Source organism: Beta vulgaris, chromosome 9 (genome assembly GCF_026745355.1).
Source record: "Beta vulgaris subsp. vulgaris cultivar EL10 chromosome 9, EL10.2, whole genome shotgun sequence".
Classification (NCBI taxonomy): Eukaryota; Viridiplantae; Streptophyta; class Magnoliopsida; order Caryophyllales; family Amaranthaceae; genus Beta; species Beta vulgaris.
In genome coordinates this window covers 21,780,483-21,797,147 of record NC_079210.1, presented here as the reverse complement: position 1 = coordinate 21,797,147, position 16,665 = coordinate 21,780,483, and the positions used below count along the sequence as shown (strand labels likewise).

The following is a 16,665-nucleotide window of genomic DNA, read 5'->3' as shown; positions in this document are numbered from 1 at the left end:
AACTAGTCAAGGCACCCGATATACTGGCTAGGCTATGTGGCTACGAAAATTGCTAAGTATGGAAGCTAGAGCACAAGAGGAATGCTTTGAAAGAATGCTTTGTATTAATGGCTAAAGGATACAAGTGGAGAGCTTTCTTGGATGGATGTACAAATGAATGGGGATGCCTATTTATAGGCCTCCATCCTAGCCTACCTTAATTCTAGGTAGTTCCAAAACCTCCTCAATTGGAGCATTCTACACAAGTCTCCCAGATTATTCTACACACTCTACAAATATTATAAACAAGGAGGAGCATACAAGGCTTCTCTAGAAGCTTCCCATGAACCTCAAAATATGTCCATGCACCATCACATGATTTTGGGCCTTAAATCAAAATTTTGGCTCGACCATTATCTTTATTAGCCTAAAGTATGACGTACAACCAAATTTGAGCCCATTTGTAGATCATTTGACCTGCCAGATGCCTTAAGGCATTAAAGCCATCATTGAACCATCGAGCATCACCCAGCCAATTGTTGCTGCCCAGCGATGTTGTGGGGAATTTTTGCGATAAGTCGTGATATCGGGTATTGGACACACTACCGAGAATGACTCATATGATGCGAGGAAGGAACGAGATAAAGGTGATCTCGAGGATCGGGTTCTTGTGTTTGAGGACATTACTAGGCTTGAGGACATTGTAGATGTAAATGCTCTCATGGGGCCGAATTACGTGCAAGACCGACCTTGCTGTGAAGAAGTAAATGCATATAGTACAAGAGTTTCAAAAAAAAAAACTTATTGGTACGAAATTATTAGACGAAAAAGAGAAAAGGAAATGGACTTACAAAATCACTACGGAAACACACAACTATGACTTTGGAGTAAGATAATAATAATTGTCAACCTTGTGGAATGTAACGTCAGAAGTACAGCAGGCATATTAGCCTTAGCATGCGGAAACTCTCCATTGTGCAATCATAGAAAGAGGTGCCCGAGGGGTTGAACAAGTGTCTATGGCATGATACTACGATAAGCTTCACGTAAAATAACGTTTAGTTTCTTAAATAATTTTTTAAACAGATTTTTCACCATATACCCCTGACGATTTTTTTTATTCACCATAAATCCTCGATGTTTTCAAAATTCACCGTATACCCCTCAATTTCTTGATAATTCACTATGTCCCATTAATGATTAAAAATTATCAATTCTTTAATCATTAAGCCTTGATTCCATTACTAAATCTTATTTCATCCCTATTTTACCCATTTAACCTAACATATTAGCATTTAAACAACAAATAACACCAAAGAAGAAGCAAAAGCGTTATGGAGGAAAATAACTATAAAGGGTCATTTGTGGTGTTTTCATGGTGTTCAATTAAGGCTAACGACTCAAATAGGGGTTAATTAAGATTTCGTAATAGAATTAGTTGTTAATCGTTAATCATTAAGGGTACATGGTGAATTATCAAGAAATTAAGGGGTATATGGTGAATTTTGAAAAGATCGAGGGTATATGGTGAATAAAAAATTTATCGGGGGTATATAGTGAAAAATCCGTTTATTAAATATATGTGTAATATTAATGATTGTGTATAAGTTACAACATTTGCGGAAACTAATTTGTAAAATTAGTTTTGTCGTAGAATCCTTTCCATATGGAAGAAGATAAAGCGAAGAAGAATTTATTTCTATCCGCGGTTGCCGAGAGATTCAAGGATTTCAAGGCTAAGTTAGTGTTTGGGTGGATCACTAAGAGGAGGAAAGTAGTACGTGTAAAGAATAAAAAAATCTACGACGGAGAAATGCCATCTGGATCTCAAACTTGATCAGAAACATCATCCGAACCCTCCAAATTAGCACTTCAGATATGGAGAAATATCAGACTTGAAGAGTGGCAATCATTTGTTGCCTAAAAAACTAACCCAGAAGCTATTGTAGAATTTTAGTAATATTTACAGCACTTAGCTCCAGTATTTTTGTGTTTTAGGCAAGACTTAAGAAAAGTAGCGCATGTGGAAAAGCTAAGAAGTATTATCATCATTTGGTGCCCATTCGCACAATGAGGCCAGAGAGAAGTGGATGTATGACCAATACCCCACAATAGGGTCGATAACGGCAACATGGAGTAGCTCTACGACCACAGTTACATCGGCTCGGCAACTAGATAGAGTCCTCGATTGGTGGTGTTCGATGCATGGGGTTGGTGCTAAGGGAAAAAAGATCTTGCCTAATCCTGGTACATAAAAGATAGCCAATGCCATTGTAAGTACACAAAAAATGTCCTTTTCTTATATTCCAAGCCATGTCACCATAATTTTGTGTTCAATATAATAATATGAGGTAGAATGAGAATATTTACATTAATCATGTGCCCTACTTCAAATTATATTGAATTTCGGGAATCGAAAAGTCATTTTAGGCTTATTTTGGCCATTTTGGTCCAATTCTTAAATATTGAGTTATTTAATTCCAATTTATTGTTGAATATGAAAATATAAGGTATTATATAACGAGTGTGTCTATGTTTAGGCTTGAATTTATTTGTTAAATTTCAGGAACGAAAAGGTCATTTTATGCCTTTTTTGCCCATTTCGCGACCAATTGCTAGATTTTGAGTCATTTAACTCCAATTTTTTTAGTATGACTATATAATGTATAATGTAACTAGTGTGTATATTTTTAGGCTTGAATTTATTGTTTGTTTAATTTCGGGATTGAAAAGGTCCTTTTAAGCCTTTTTTGGCCATTTCGCGTCTAATTGTTAGATTTTAAGTCATTTAACTCTAATTGCTTTTTGAATATGATAATATAAGGTATAATGTAACTATTGTGTAGATTTTTAGGCTTGAATTTGTTGTTTGTTGAATTTCAGGAAGAAAAGGTCATTTTAAGCCTTTTTTTCTATTTCGCGTCCAATTCTTAGATTTTGAGTCATTTAACTCCAATTTCTTTTTGAATATGGTTATGTAAGTTATTAATTTACTTTTTCCTTCACGATCATTTCTCTCTTATCCTTATGTAGATTAGCTTGAAGGAAAAAGAGGCAACCGGTGAGTTTACTCCCAAAGCAGACATTGATGCATTGCACGAAGCTTTAGGAAAGGACCACAGAGGACGCGTGAGGGGCTTACGAGGTGTTCTCTTGGGTTTGATAAAGGTATATGGGGATCAATACACTACTGCGACAAAATTAAGTATAAGTAATGTAAATTTGTCAGCATCATATTGGAGCCAATGGGTTTACCTACTTTTGCATTGAAGAAGGGTAGTGATATTCAACCTAGCCAGCCGACTAGTGATCCACGAACATCTGATGATCAAATTATACCTTTACTTGATCCACCACTAGTACCCGTGTTGCAAGGCCTCAATGCTCCATGCTTTTCGTTACATGAGTGAGTTAGTGATTTGCCCGATGGTAGTACAACAGAGGTTCATTTGGGGGCGTAATTCAACTACCTTGAGGAGTCATCAACATGAATTTCTTAGCCCGGTATTAAAGATTTCTTATATGTGGTAGAGGTTAATGTTTCCATGATACAAACTTGCATGAGGTAATATATGTATATATATATGTATATATGTATATATTAATGTATATATGTATATATGTATATATATATATGTATATGTGTATATATATATATGTGTATATGTATATATGTGTATATATATATATATGTATATATGTGTACATATATATGTATATATGTGTATATATATATGTACACATATATATACATATATATACACATATATATATACATATATATACACATATATATATACATATATATACACATATATATATACATATATATACACATATATACATATATATACATATACTAGTTGTTGCACCGCGCGCCTACGCACGCGGCACCCCAAAATAGCGTATTTGCAATATTCGAATTACGTTGAATTTAATTAGCAAGATGATTGTGAAATAACTGTTCCAAAACAATTGGTGCTTGCACTTGTTGCCTGGAGTGTATGGGTAAAACAACTAAAACAAGGTGTTCATAAACAATTTATTCATACCATACTATGGAATAGATAATATACATTATAATAACAAGTTGACGTGCAATTTGAAGCTAAAAATCTAGTATTTTTAAAGAGCTATCTAAATTGAAACTTGTTGCTAACTTGTGGTCATTTCACATGCCTTTGGAATGTTTTTGAGATGGAGCTTTAGTCTAGTCCCACAAAATGAATATAAGATTCCACTACAGAACTCTATTTTTGGAAATCAATACAGTTGGCGTGATTTGGATATAAAAGCTTGGCACCATTAATTCGTCGAAGACGGTGGTGAAGGCTATCTAGCAAGTAAATGTAAATGTACAAGAGTTTAGAATCTAGATTATATTTGAGATTCAAATGGGAATATATGCAAAAATAGAAGATATTTATATTGGCAGGTAGTTTATTAATATGTTCGGCTAGCATCATGAAAAGAGTTTTACATTCTTTGGTGAAAGCAGTAAGAAACATTGAACCAGTGTCATACGCGTTGATTTGGAAATGGATCCTAGGAGTAAAGGGGAATTGTAATTTTATTTCTTCTTTTCCATATAATGATGAGTAGTTATGTAAGAACCGCATACGTAGCTACGGATAAACTCTCTTTCAAACAATTTGAACAGCTATATGGCACATTGCTCGAAGGAAACAGGTTTGCCACAAGTATTACATCCAATATATGTAAGCAAATCTGAATAAGTTCGTTCAAGGATGCGAATTTTCAACCAGTGGGTTGCACCCAACACTGTAGTTTGAGCCTAAAAATTTATGATAACAATGTTAGTAACATAATGTAGGGGAAGGCATGTGTTTAAAGATTATAATGCAGTGGTGCATGTATGAGTTTGTAAAAAAGTAAGAATTATAGTTTTCATATGTATCTCTGCGACTGAAGCTATTATATTGATTAACTTCCATTGCTGATACAATCTAGGTTTTACATATGTAAAGGAAAGAGAAGCTAAGAAAATTAGAAAAATTGTGATGCTAAACAGATAGATGATATTCATTGTAGATTCAATATTTAAATTAGGCTAGATGTTTGATGCTAGATCGAATAAGTGAAAATTGAAGTTTATAAGTGAAAAAGTATGCCCCCTACAACGACGTATTTACAACACTCGGACTAGGATTTATTTTCTCCATTTTCCATTTAAAAATTGAATAAAACCACTCATGTATGCCTTTAAATTATAGATGTTAAAATAGAAGAAATCAATAATAACTATATCCCTTGACCTTTCATAACATGTGCCAAACAAAGCCTTGTGTCGTTATTATTGAATTCAATTCAACAAATTGTATCTTAATATCCTTTCAAGAATCAAGATGTCTACCTTCATAAACTCTCTGTTTCGAAGATTGCCCTTCAAATTTTATTTCAGCTACGTTTCCACTTATAGTTGTGAATGTTGTAAAGAGCGGAAGTTACGTTAGGTATTAGTAATACTTTATTAGTTTCTTTGAGGGAACAAAAACATCATCTATTTTTATAAATAAATAAAAAACCCTAGCCTCCTCTTCCTCTCTTTTCTCCTAAACCCTAGCCTCCATTGTCAATTTTGAAGGGCCTTCCATCGGATCTTACCGATGGAAAGCCCCAAATCTTTGTTTCTTTTAAGTTTGTTTGTTTCTGAGATTATAATAATGTCTCCCTCGAAAGAAAGGGTTATTCTCCTTCGCAAGACAAGGTTTTTTCGATCTCCTTCGAAAGACAGGGTTTTTCGAACTCCTTCAAAAGACAAGGTTTTATATACGTTTAATAGGGTCTCCAATGATGCGGGGCTACGATCGATATTTATTGATCGGATTCGGATTACAAAATGAACACAAGAATTTTCTTCCCCACAAATTTATGAAGCGTTGACGGATCCACTCAAAAAGTTTTATGAGAGAACAACACTAGAATATGCCGAATTGTTATATCTATGTATTTGGATTCTCAACCCTTCACCAGTTAATTCTTGTTTTATTTTGTTCAATCTGTTTTCAATATCGTTAATTGTCAATTGTAGATGTCGTATGGTTTTAATTAATGAAATATAGTATCCTTTGGACTTCTTTTAAAAAAGAAAAAGAAAAATTTCTTTGAGGGAACATTAATAAATTCTATATAAGATATAAAAGAATGTTGTTTTCAAATTCTCCATCACACAAAAGCTTCAATCTCTTGCTCTATTCAACTTTGCATTATTTCCTTCTCTCTTTCCTCCTACGAGTTCCTCAATTTTGCATTAGCTTCATCATTAATGAAAAGGTTCCAAAAGTAACGATTCATGATCAGTTAAACAAAAAATGCAAAGACCATATAAATAAGAAGAATAAAATGAAAGGAAGAAAAGAGTGAATTCAAGGAAGTACTTAGACCACAATCATTTACTGCAAGTCTCCACATTTGTGTCCTAAGGATTGTCTTCTCTTGAAAATGCTATAAACAAATATACCAAGCTTTATTCTAAACAAAAAGTTCAGCCACATCTCTTTCGCAACATTAAAACTCTTATTAGATTACAACAAGCGTTAGAGAAGCGCACAAAAATCATGTTGTTACATGAGAACAAATAAAAAAAATCTAACACTTCATCTCAACTCACCCCTTCCCCAAAGTTAACACCGGTATTGTTTGATTTCAGCCACCATCATCACCAGTATCTAATGATGGGTACTGATGCATGAGCAAGTTGAAGTCCTTCCTCTTGGAAGCGTCCTTACTGTCATAAATACACATCAAATCAGCTCATTAAACCTTCTTTGTAAAATCACAATTAAATTAGCTAGCCAAACTATTATTTTCATAGTTGCAAGAAATCCATGTAGGCTTAGGCAAGGTAAGGTATTAACCACACCCAATCTGTTGGATAAAATCTCTATTCAACTATAAAAAACTCCTAACCAATTGGTCTAAATTCCTCATGCCAAACACAAATAAGTTTAAACATAAGAGTGAAGAAAGAAAAGTGTATACCTCTTGAGATCTTCAATTTCAAGAAAATAGTTTGGCTCATTAGATACATCTGCAAGCTACTTCTGTATTATCTACACATTTAGGGCCCTTTAAACTTCCTAATCTCGAACGATGTTTTTTTGTTGTTGTTACCGGCAGTGACATATCAGCTAAGAGTAAGACTATCATCAGAATTGCTGATATTGCAGCCTGAAGGAGTAAACCACTTTAAGCGAGAACTAAGAGCCAATAGAAGGAGTCTTATTCTGCCAAAACTCCATACAATAAATAAATAGAGAATGTAATCTTGTGTCATCACATGGAAGGGAAAAGGCCAAGTTATTTCTATCTCAAGCTAAGGCCTTCGGAAAGTTTAGTTTTGACACAATGTCCGCGATCATTTGAGCTTGACAAATATAGATACATTACAAAGCATGCAAGATAGAGGTCTGACTTAAACGAGCAGGTACAATGTGGGAAGATGCTATAAGAACTAAAAGCATCCAAACATGGGAAGATGCTTGCTCTCACATGTTAGATTAAAAAGTTTCTGCATAGCATTTTAAGAATTATTTTATATATGTATAATGGGAACTTCAGCTAGGGCCTGATCAAGCAACCAAGTTATTCTGAAGTCCACTAACACAATTTCAGCAATGCTTGCTCCGGAATACCTCATCTCAACTCTTTCCAAGTCAACCAATCCTAAGACTCGGGTCACTCATATATCCCCTGTCAATCCTACACTAAATTACAATAAACTTAACATCTATAAGAAAAGTTAAGTACATCTCAAATTGCAGAGCATCAAATATATTACCACCCTGGCATATATGGGTTGGTCAACTTCTGCTTAATGCTGCTTCTTAACCCAAATAAATATGCTATAGATATAAGTATAAAATTTGATATATCTTGCAAGCTAAAATAGGTTTGTTTATAAATACCATGACATAGATCATGTTTTATGCATATGAACACTATTTTCTACTAATTATTTATGGACATTTGCTTTGCTCTATTAGTGACTTTCTCCTTTAGACCTTGACGGCAGGTGGTTTTTCTTTATCTCGATTTTCTTTACTTATTTTCAACGTAGTGACTATCTAGCTCACGAGCAGTAATTTTAAGGGAAAATTCAACATACTGCAATACATTACAAGTTCCACACATAAAAATGTGGATTTGTGTACAGAATTGAGGTAGACTACAGAAGAAACCATCCATGCAGGTTCAAAAATAGACTTTAAGAGCATATAAGCAAAAATTAAAGGAGACAACCTGTGATGTAAAAGCAAGTTATCCACCTCGTAGGTCAGGTTGCACGGTAAGATCATTAGCACTGTAACAAAACACAACCATTAAGGCCTTAATATCTTGAAGAGAGAATACATCACATGTAAAAGCAAAACAGAAGTTCTTTTTTTTTTAGTGGACCTTTTTTACAAAATTATTGGCCCTGCATTCCATTCGTCAAAAACTATGTCCAGTATAGTTCCTTTCATCTTGATCACCCCTTACACCTCCCATTAATCATGTAAAATTATTAGGTGATTATTTTTCCCTGATATCCACCAATTATTTTACCATATAACAATTAAGTTATGTAACACCTCAATCCTTAACTTCTTCTAATTCTAGACCTCCAACTTCTTCATTCTCTTTCATTCTACCATATCCTTCATCCATACCAATCTTTTTCTCTAATTAGTTTTAGACATTTTATGAAAGCCAAACTATTTCTATTTTGTCATGTTTCCCCCTTCCTAACTCAAATTTCCTAGTTATGCAATACCTCAATCCTTAACTTGTTCTAATTTTAGACCTCCAACTTCTTCATTCTCTTTCCTTCTACCATATCCTTCCTCCATACCTATCTTTTTCTCTGATTAGTTTTAGACCTTTTACGAAAGCCAAACTATCTCCATTTTGTCATGTTTCCCTCTTCCTTCCTAGCTCACTTTTCCTAGTTATGTAATACCTCATTCCTTAACTTCTTCTAATTCTAGACCTCCAACTTCTTCATTCTCTTTCCTTCTACCATATCCTCCCTCCATACCTATCTTTTTCTCTAATTAGTTTTAGATATTTTACGAAAGCCAAACTATTTCTATTTTGTCATGTTTCCCGCTTCCTTCCTAGCTCACTTTTCCTAGTTATGTAATACCTCAATCCTTAAATTCTTCTAATTCTAGACCTCTCTTCATTCTCTTTCCTTCTACCAAATCCTCCCTCTATACCTATCTTTTTCTCTAATTAGTTTTAGACATTTTTCGAAAGCCAAACTATTTCTTTTTGGCCATGTCTCCCCCTTCCTTCCTAGCTCACTTTTCCTAGTTATGTAATACCTCAATCCTTAACTTCTTCTAATTATAGACCTCCAACTTCTTCATTCTATTTCCTTCTACCATATCCTTCCTCCATACCTATCTTTTTCTTTGATTAGTTTTTGACATTTTACGAAAGCCAACTATTTTTATTTTGTCATGTTTCCCCCTCCCTTCCTAGCTCACTTTTCCTAGTTATGTAATACCTCAATCCTTAACTTCTTCTAATTCTAAACCTCCAACTTGTTCTTTCTCTTTCCTTCTACCACATCCTCCCTCTATACCTATCTTTTTGTCTAATTAGTTTTAGACATTTTACGAAAGGCAAACTATTTCCATTTTTTCATGTTTCCGCCTTCCTTCCTAGCTCACTTCTCCTAGTTATGTAATACCTCAATATTTAACTTCTAATTCTAGACCTCCAACTTCTTCATTCTCTTTCCTTCTACCATATCCTCCCTCCATACCTAGATTTTTCTCTAATTACTTTTAGACATTTAACGAAAGCCAAACTATTTCCATTTTGTCATGTTTCCCCCTTCCTTCCTAGCTCACTTTTCCTAGTTATGTAATACCTCAATCCTTAACTTCTTCTAATTCTAGACCTCCAACTTCTTCATTCTCTTTCCTTCTTCCATATCCTCCCTCCATACCTAGCTTTTTCTCTAATTTGTTTTAGACATATAACGAAAGCCAAACTATTTCCATTTTGTCATGTTTCCCCCTCCCTTCCTAGCTCACTTTTCCTAGTTATGTAATATCTAAATCCTTAACTTCTTCTAATTTTAGACCTCCAACTTCTTCATTCTCTTTCCTTCTTTATATCCTCCCTCCATACCTATCTTTTTTCTCTAATTACTTTTAGACATTTTACGAAAGCCAAACTATTTCGATTTTGTCATGTTTCCCCCTTCCTTCCTAGCTCACTTTCCCTAGTTATGTAATACCTCAATCCTTAACTTCTTCTAATTCTAGACCTCCAACTTCTTCATTCTCTTTCCTTCTACCATATTGTCTCTCCATACCTATCTTTTTCTGTAATTAGTTTTAGACATACGAAAGCCAAGCTATTTCTATTTTGTCATGTTTCCCCCCTTCCTACCTCACTTTTCCTAGTTATGTAATACCTCAATCCTTAACTTTTTCTAATTTTAGACCTCCAACTTCTTCATCCTCATTCCTTGTACCATATCCTCCCTCCGTACCTACCTTTTTCTCTAATTAGTTTTAGACATTTACGAAAGCCAAACTATTTCCATTTTGTCATGTTTCCCCCTTCCTTCATAGCTCACTTTTTCTAGTTTTATCCTAACTTCTCTAACTAGATATGAGTTTCTATCACGTCTTAATTTATATACAAGCAAACATGAATTAAAGTAAATAATCAAGAGATACATTCAAGGAGAGATGGGTAACTTACCCGGAATTGAAATTATTTCGCCGCAATCGTATACTTCTAAGGAGTTGCACTAAGGAGCTGCACAATTGCTGACTTAAAATGTCTTTAAAACACAGCAACATCAACTATAGACCATGTATTGCTGCATTAGCCATTGTAATCCATTATTTTGCTGTTAGCAATTAGGCCCCTTAATAATATTAATATTCATAGAAACAAAGTATTATATTAATGTTTTGGAACCTCAATTTTCTTCCCGAAATTCAACAAGCTAATGAGATAGACATCATGAAGTATAGTTCGAATTGTTATAGTCACATAGCACAATATAAAACTCAAAACTTCAACCCATTGCCCTTAACAACTTCTTGATAAAACCACAAAGTTATTTTACTAAGATCACAAGCAAAATTAAAACTAAAACCTTTGAACATGGGAGAAAATAAGATTACACCATCTTCATCAACTAAAAGTGTGTCACAAGATTCATGATGACATAGAGCAAAGTGTCAATTAGCATAGCTAAATATCAGGTGAAGGCGGGTAAGGGTCAATTATAGCATTCCTAATCAGTTAGTAACAGTTGTAAACAGAGGTATATGATAAAAAGGGTCCTCATGAACAAAATCCATCAATGAAACTACGGAAGGCTTTTGTAATAACCTCTTAAAGTACAACTATTGGCAAAAGCAAATGCTAACATATTGTAGTAAAGGAACCTCTGCAAATGCTAACATATTGTAGTAAAGGTTAAGAAAGAGAAGAAATAACCTTTAGAAGGATATTTAACAAAAGGTGACTCCTAAAGAACAAACGTAATATTCCAAACAACCCCTATTTATGGAAATGAGAATTGAGAATTCCACTGCCTTTTCATGTCCCAGAATAATAAGATAAGATCAATTGGTTAAACAATACTGATATTCAGCTACTGGAATTTTAAATTAAAAAAATCACGATAGGGTGCACAATTGTGGTTTCCTTCGTTTATCCTTTAAAATACTTGACATTAATGGACACATTTCAAATCTAAAAAGCTAAAAAAATTCTCATTGACACTAAAAGAAAGAGCTATAAGGCATTAACCAACAAAAAGTGGATGATGTGGACTTGATTCAAAAGAGATATCAACATTGCCAAGCTGTAACCTGAAACTACTTTAGCAAGTAAGCAACAATGGGTCGGTGTTATTGTTGCCTAGGTTTTTGTTTGTTGTTAATACTCCTAAACCTTTCAATTGCGCTATCGTGTGGGTCACTAAGTTTAGAATCAATTGTTATCAACTCAAAATTTCTCTGAGACATAAAGGAAGGAGAGAGAAAGAAGAACTTCATCTGGCATAGCTAAAGTTTGGCCGTCTCGTGAAGCTTGAGATGATAGGAAAAAGGAATTCGGCACACGTGAAAACCCTAGCCATGGCGGAACCGATAACAAACTTCATTCCATCATGACCAATAACCTACCAATATACAAATGCAAATTACCAAGGATTGCAATTAATAATTTGACAAATCAATAATCCTAAAATCTCAAATAAAAAAATACGCAATAACCTAAATTTTTATCTTGTTGTGAATTTCAACAACTGAACCCACAAGCTTAGCACCTTCGGTTTTTAATAAGCTAAAATGGAAAATAGCGCCTATAAGATAAAACCACCATTAAATTAAATCAAGAAATTTAGCCTCATTATCAAGCATGTAAATTTTAAGTTTGATTGAAAAAAACATTAGTTTCAAACATATAAACCAACATTTCAAGTGAGCAAAAATGAAGAGGATCTTACCTGGCCAAATTCTGATTATTGCTTCTTAACCTTTTTCAACTTTCTCAAGAATTACCTATCAATCAAATTTTAGAAAATATCTTAATTTAAATTCAAAGCATTCACAAGTTTAACCCACATAAAAAAAATCGACAATGTATTTAATCTCATTTCCACTAACTCGCAAAAAGATCCAATTACTCAAATTTCACGAGATTTAACCAACAAAAAAAAAATGAAGAGAGAGAAAATTTAAAGATATAAAAATCTTCTTGCGTTGATCTTTCTCCATCTTGTTGTAGAAGAAGAACCCTAAACTTCAGTTTTTACTTCAAACCCACAAAAATTAATTAATAGAATAAATGATATTCTAACTTCAAAATCTATGGGTTTTTGCTGATGCTTTGAGAGAGAGATGAAGAAGACAGAGAAAGAGGTGAGAGACGATAGAGACAGAAAAAGAGTGAGAAAGACAAAGGACAAAGAAAGAGTGAGAAAGATAGAGAAAGATTGTATGGCTGAGATGAAGGGCTCAAACGGACGGTTGATATTCACCAAAACCTTATGAGCAGTAAATTTCATGCTTTTATCACCCAAAACCCTATTGATTGCTACAGTAGCAAATTTTGCCACTTTTAAAAGGTTATGGATATATATATATATATATATATATATATATATATATAATATATATATATAAATATATTATATACATACATACATATATATATATACATACATATATATATATATACAAATAATATATATATATACATACATACATATATATATATATACATACATATATTATATATATACATACATAATTATATATAATACATATAATATATATATACATACATATATATATATATATATATATATATATATAACATATATATATATATACATATATATATATATATATTACATATATATATATAATACAATATATATATATATATACATATATATACATACATATATATATATATATATATACATACATATAATATATATATACATACATATATATATATATACATACATAATAATATATATACAACTATATATATATATATATATACATACATATATATATATATATATAATACATACATACATATATATATATATTACAAATACATATATATATATATATATATATATAATTATATTAATATATATATATATATATATATACATATATATATTTTCAGGGAATCTTCATTAAAAATACTTTTTGGATCAGACTATAACGAATCCTTTGGAAATTGAGTTATAAGAAATCTTCTATTTTCTTGAATTAGTAGAAGCAAAAGAAAGAAAAAAAGATGAAAAATAAGAAAATAAAGTCGATTATCATATATTATATGTAGAAAGCTAATTTATTTTTTAGTTCTACATTCCTTGTACTTATTATATACTATACTCCTTCTATAGAATTAGAATTCTAATTAATTAATTAATATAATAACTAATAACAACAAAAAAAATATAACAAACAGGTACAATTACAATATAGTAAATCGAGGTACCCATTCTATGACAACTATGAACTTTCCATCTATTTTGGTGCCTTTAGTAGGCCTAGTATTTCCGGCAATTGCAATAGCTTCTTTATTTCTTTATGTTCAAAAAAATAAGATTGTTTAGATCTTCTTCTTTTTCAAGACTTAGACTTGAATCATAACACAGATATCTATTTAGCGAGATGGTATGCCACACGATTTCTTCCAAACATAAATGAAAGAGCCCTTATGTATGTGGAAAGAGGACTGCATAGGGGTCGATGTTATTATTTTGATCTAACTAAAAATGAAAATAGAAATAAATATTTAGATATTTAAATAAAAGTAAAAGTGAAACACATCCGACATCAGAATAGGACTAGTTGATGAGAGTTACATCGGAAACAAGACAGAGTAAGGAAAGTACAATTCATTTTGGGTATTCTTTCAATTCAAATTAAATGCAATCAGATCTAGTATGAATTGGCGATCAGAACGTATATGGGTAGAACTTATAACGGGATCTCGAAAAATAAGTAATTTCTGCTGGGCCTTTATCCTTTTTTTTAGGTTCATTAGGATTCTTATTGGTTGGAATTTCCAGCTATCTTGGTAGAAATTTGATATCTTTATTTCCCTCCCAGCAAATTCTTTTTTTTCCACAAGGAATCGTGATGTCTTTCTATGGGATCGCGGGCCTCTTTATTAGCTCCTATTTATGGTGTGCAATTTCGTGGAATGTAGGTAGTGGTTATGATCGATTCGATAGAAAAGAAGGAATAGTCTGTATTTTTCGTTGGGGATTCCCTGGAAAAAACCGTCGCATCTTCTTCCGATTTCTTATAAACGATATTCAGTCTATTAGAATAGAACTTAAAGAGGGTATTTATACTCGTCGTGTCCTTTATTTGGAAACCAGAGGCCAGGGAGCCATTCCTTTGACTCGTACTGATGAGAATTTGACTCCACGAGAAATTGAACAAAAAGCTGCTGAATTGGCCTATTTCTTGCGTGTACCAATTGAAGTATTTTGAAAAATAAAGTGACTCTGCCGTGTATTCATCGAAAGGAAGGAATTTATTTGCTTCGACTTGGATCAATTGCAATATCCGGAAACACTCTTTTTTTTATCATTTCTTCATTCAAATTCAAAGTGGACTTTTTGTCTATTTCTGTATTCTTTCAAGATTCAAGGACTAATTATTAAATCACAAAAAAACAAACAATAGATTCATGGATTCTATACATTGGAATAGAATTCATGTTTGATAGAAATATTAGATCGCATAAAGTTGACGAACGCGACGGGTTCATTAACAATTTATAGATGAAAAAAAAAATGGAAAAAAAAGAAAGCATTATTTTTTCTTTTCTATATCTTGTATCTATAGTATTCTTACCCTGGTGGATCTCTCTATCATTTAAAAAAGTCTGGAATCTTGGGTTACTAATTGGTGGAATACTAAACAATCTGAAACTTTTTTGAATGCTATTCAAGAAAAAAATCTTATAGAAAAATTCATCGAATTAGAGGAGCTCCGCTTGTTGGACGAAATGATAAAGGAATATCCGGAAACACATCTACAAAAGCTTCGTATAGGAATCCACAATGAAACGATTCAATTGATCAAGATCATAATGAGGATTGTATCCATATTATTTTGCACTTCTCGACAAATTTAATCTGTTTCCTTATTCTAAGCGGTTATTCTATTCTGGCAAATAAAGAACTTATTCTTCTTATAACTCTTGGGTTCAGGAATTCTATATAACTTAAGTGACACAAAAAGCTTTTTCTATTCTTTTATTAACTGATTTATGTATCGGATTTCACTCGCCCCATGGTTGGGAACTAATGATTGGCTCTATCTACAAAGATTTTGGATTTGCCCATAACGATCAAATTATATCTGGTCTTGTTTCCACTTTTCCAGTCATTCTAGATACAATCTTGAAATATTGGATTTTCCGTTATTTTAAATCGTGTATCCCATCACTTGTAGTGATTTAATCATTCAATGAATGACTGAAAAGAATAAAAAAGGGTATACGAATCTAAATCCAATTCGAATTAAGAATTCGAATGTTTGTTACTTTGTACATAACCAAAGCATTCAAAATTGTACTTCCTCTTTATATTTCTACCCATCTAAGGCGGGGAGTTCCTCCCATATTCCAGTAATATTATTTCATAAAATTCAGTTTCGGTTAAAGTAAATAGCAGAATCGGGGATAGGGAACTATACTAGCAACCTACCCAATTTATTGTAGAAATTTTCGGAATCAATGATTGGACCATGCAAACTATAAATACCTTTTCTTGGATAAAAGAACAGATTACTCGATCCATTTCCATATCGCTCGTGATATATATAATAACTCGGTCATCTATTTCGAATGCATATCCCATTTTCGCACAGCAAGGTTATGAAAATCCACGAGAAGCGACTGGACGTATTGTATGTGCCAATTGCCATTTAGCTAATAAGCCTGTGGATATTGAGGTTCCACAAACGGTGCTTCCAGATACTGTATTTGAAGCAATTGTTCGAATTCCTTATGATATGCAATTAAAATAAGTTCTTGCTAACGGCAAAAAAGGGGGTTTGAATGTGGGGGCTGGTCTAATTCCTATTACTTTGGATGGATTATTTGTAACTGCATATTTACAATATAGACGTGATGATCAGTTAGATCTTTGAT

General features: G+C 32.7%; 1 long non-coding RNA gene and 1 pseudogene across 12 annotated transcripts; one reads left to right on the top strand and one right to left on the bottom strand.

The window, feature by feature from the left end:
- Positions 1–6,325: 6,325 nt before the first annotated feature.
- LOC104903350 (uncharacterized) lies at positions 6,326–12,944 on the bottom strand. Of its 12 annotated transcripts, none has more exons than XR_008967762.1 (6): positions 12,633–12,944; positions 12,473–12,527; positions 10,708–12,328; positions 8,242–8,302; positions 6,982–7,170; positions 6,326–6,727 (listed from the first exon to the last, which is right to left on the bottom strand). It is a non-coding gene; the product is annotated as an uncharacterized LOC104903350 (long non-coding RNA). The 12 variants fall into 12 exon arrangements; XR_008967763.1 differs by having other exon boundaries at positions 10,708–12,309; positions 12,633–12,943; XR_791456.4 differs by having other exon boundaries at positions 10,708–12,145; positions 12,240–12,328; positions 12,473–12,942.
- An 806-nt stretch (positions 12,945–13,750) lies between these two features.
- Positions 13,751–15,973, top strand: LOC130590176 (chloroplast envelope membrane protein-like; annotated as a pseudogene).
- The last annotated feature ends 692 nt before the right edge of the window (positions 15,974–16,665 follow it).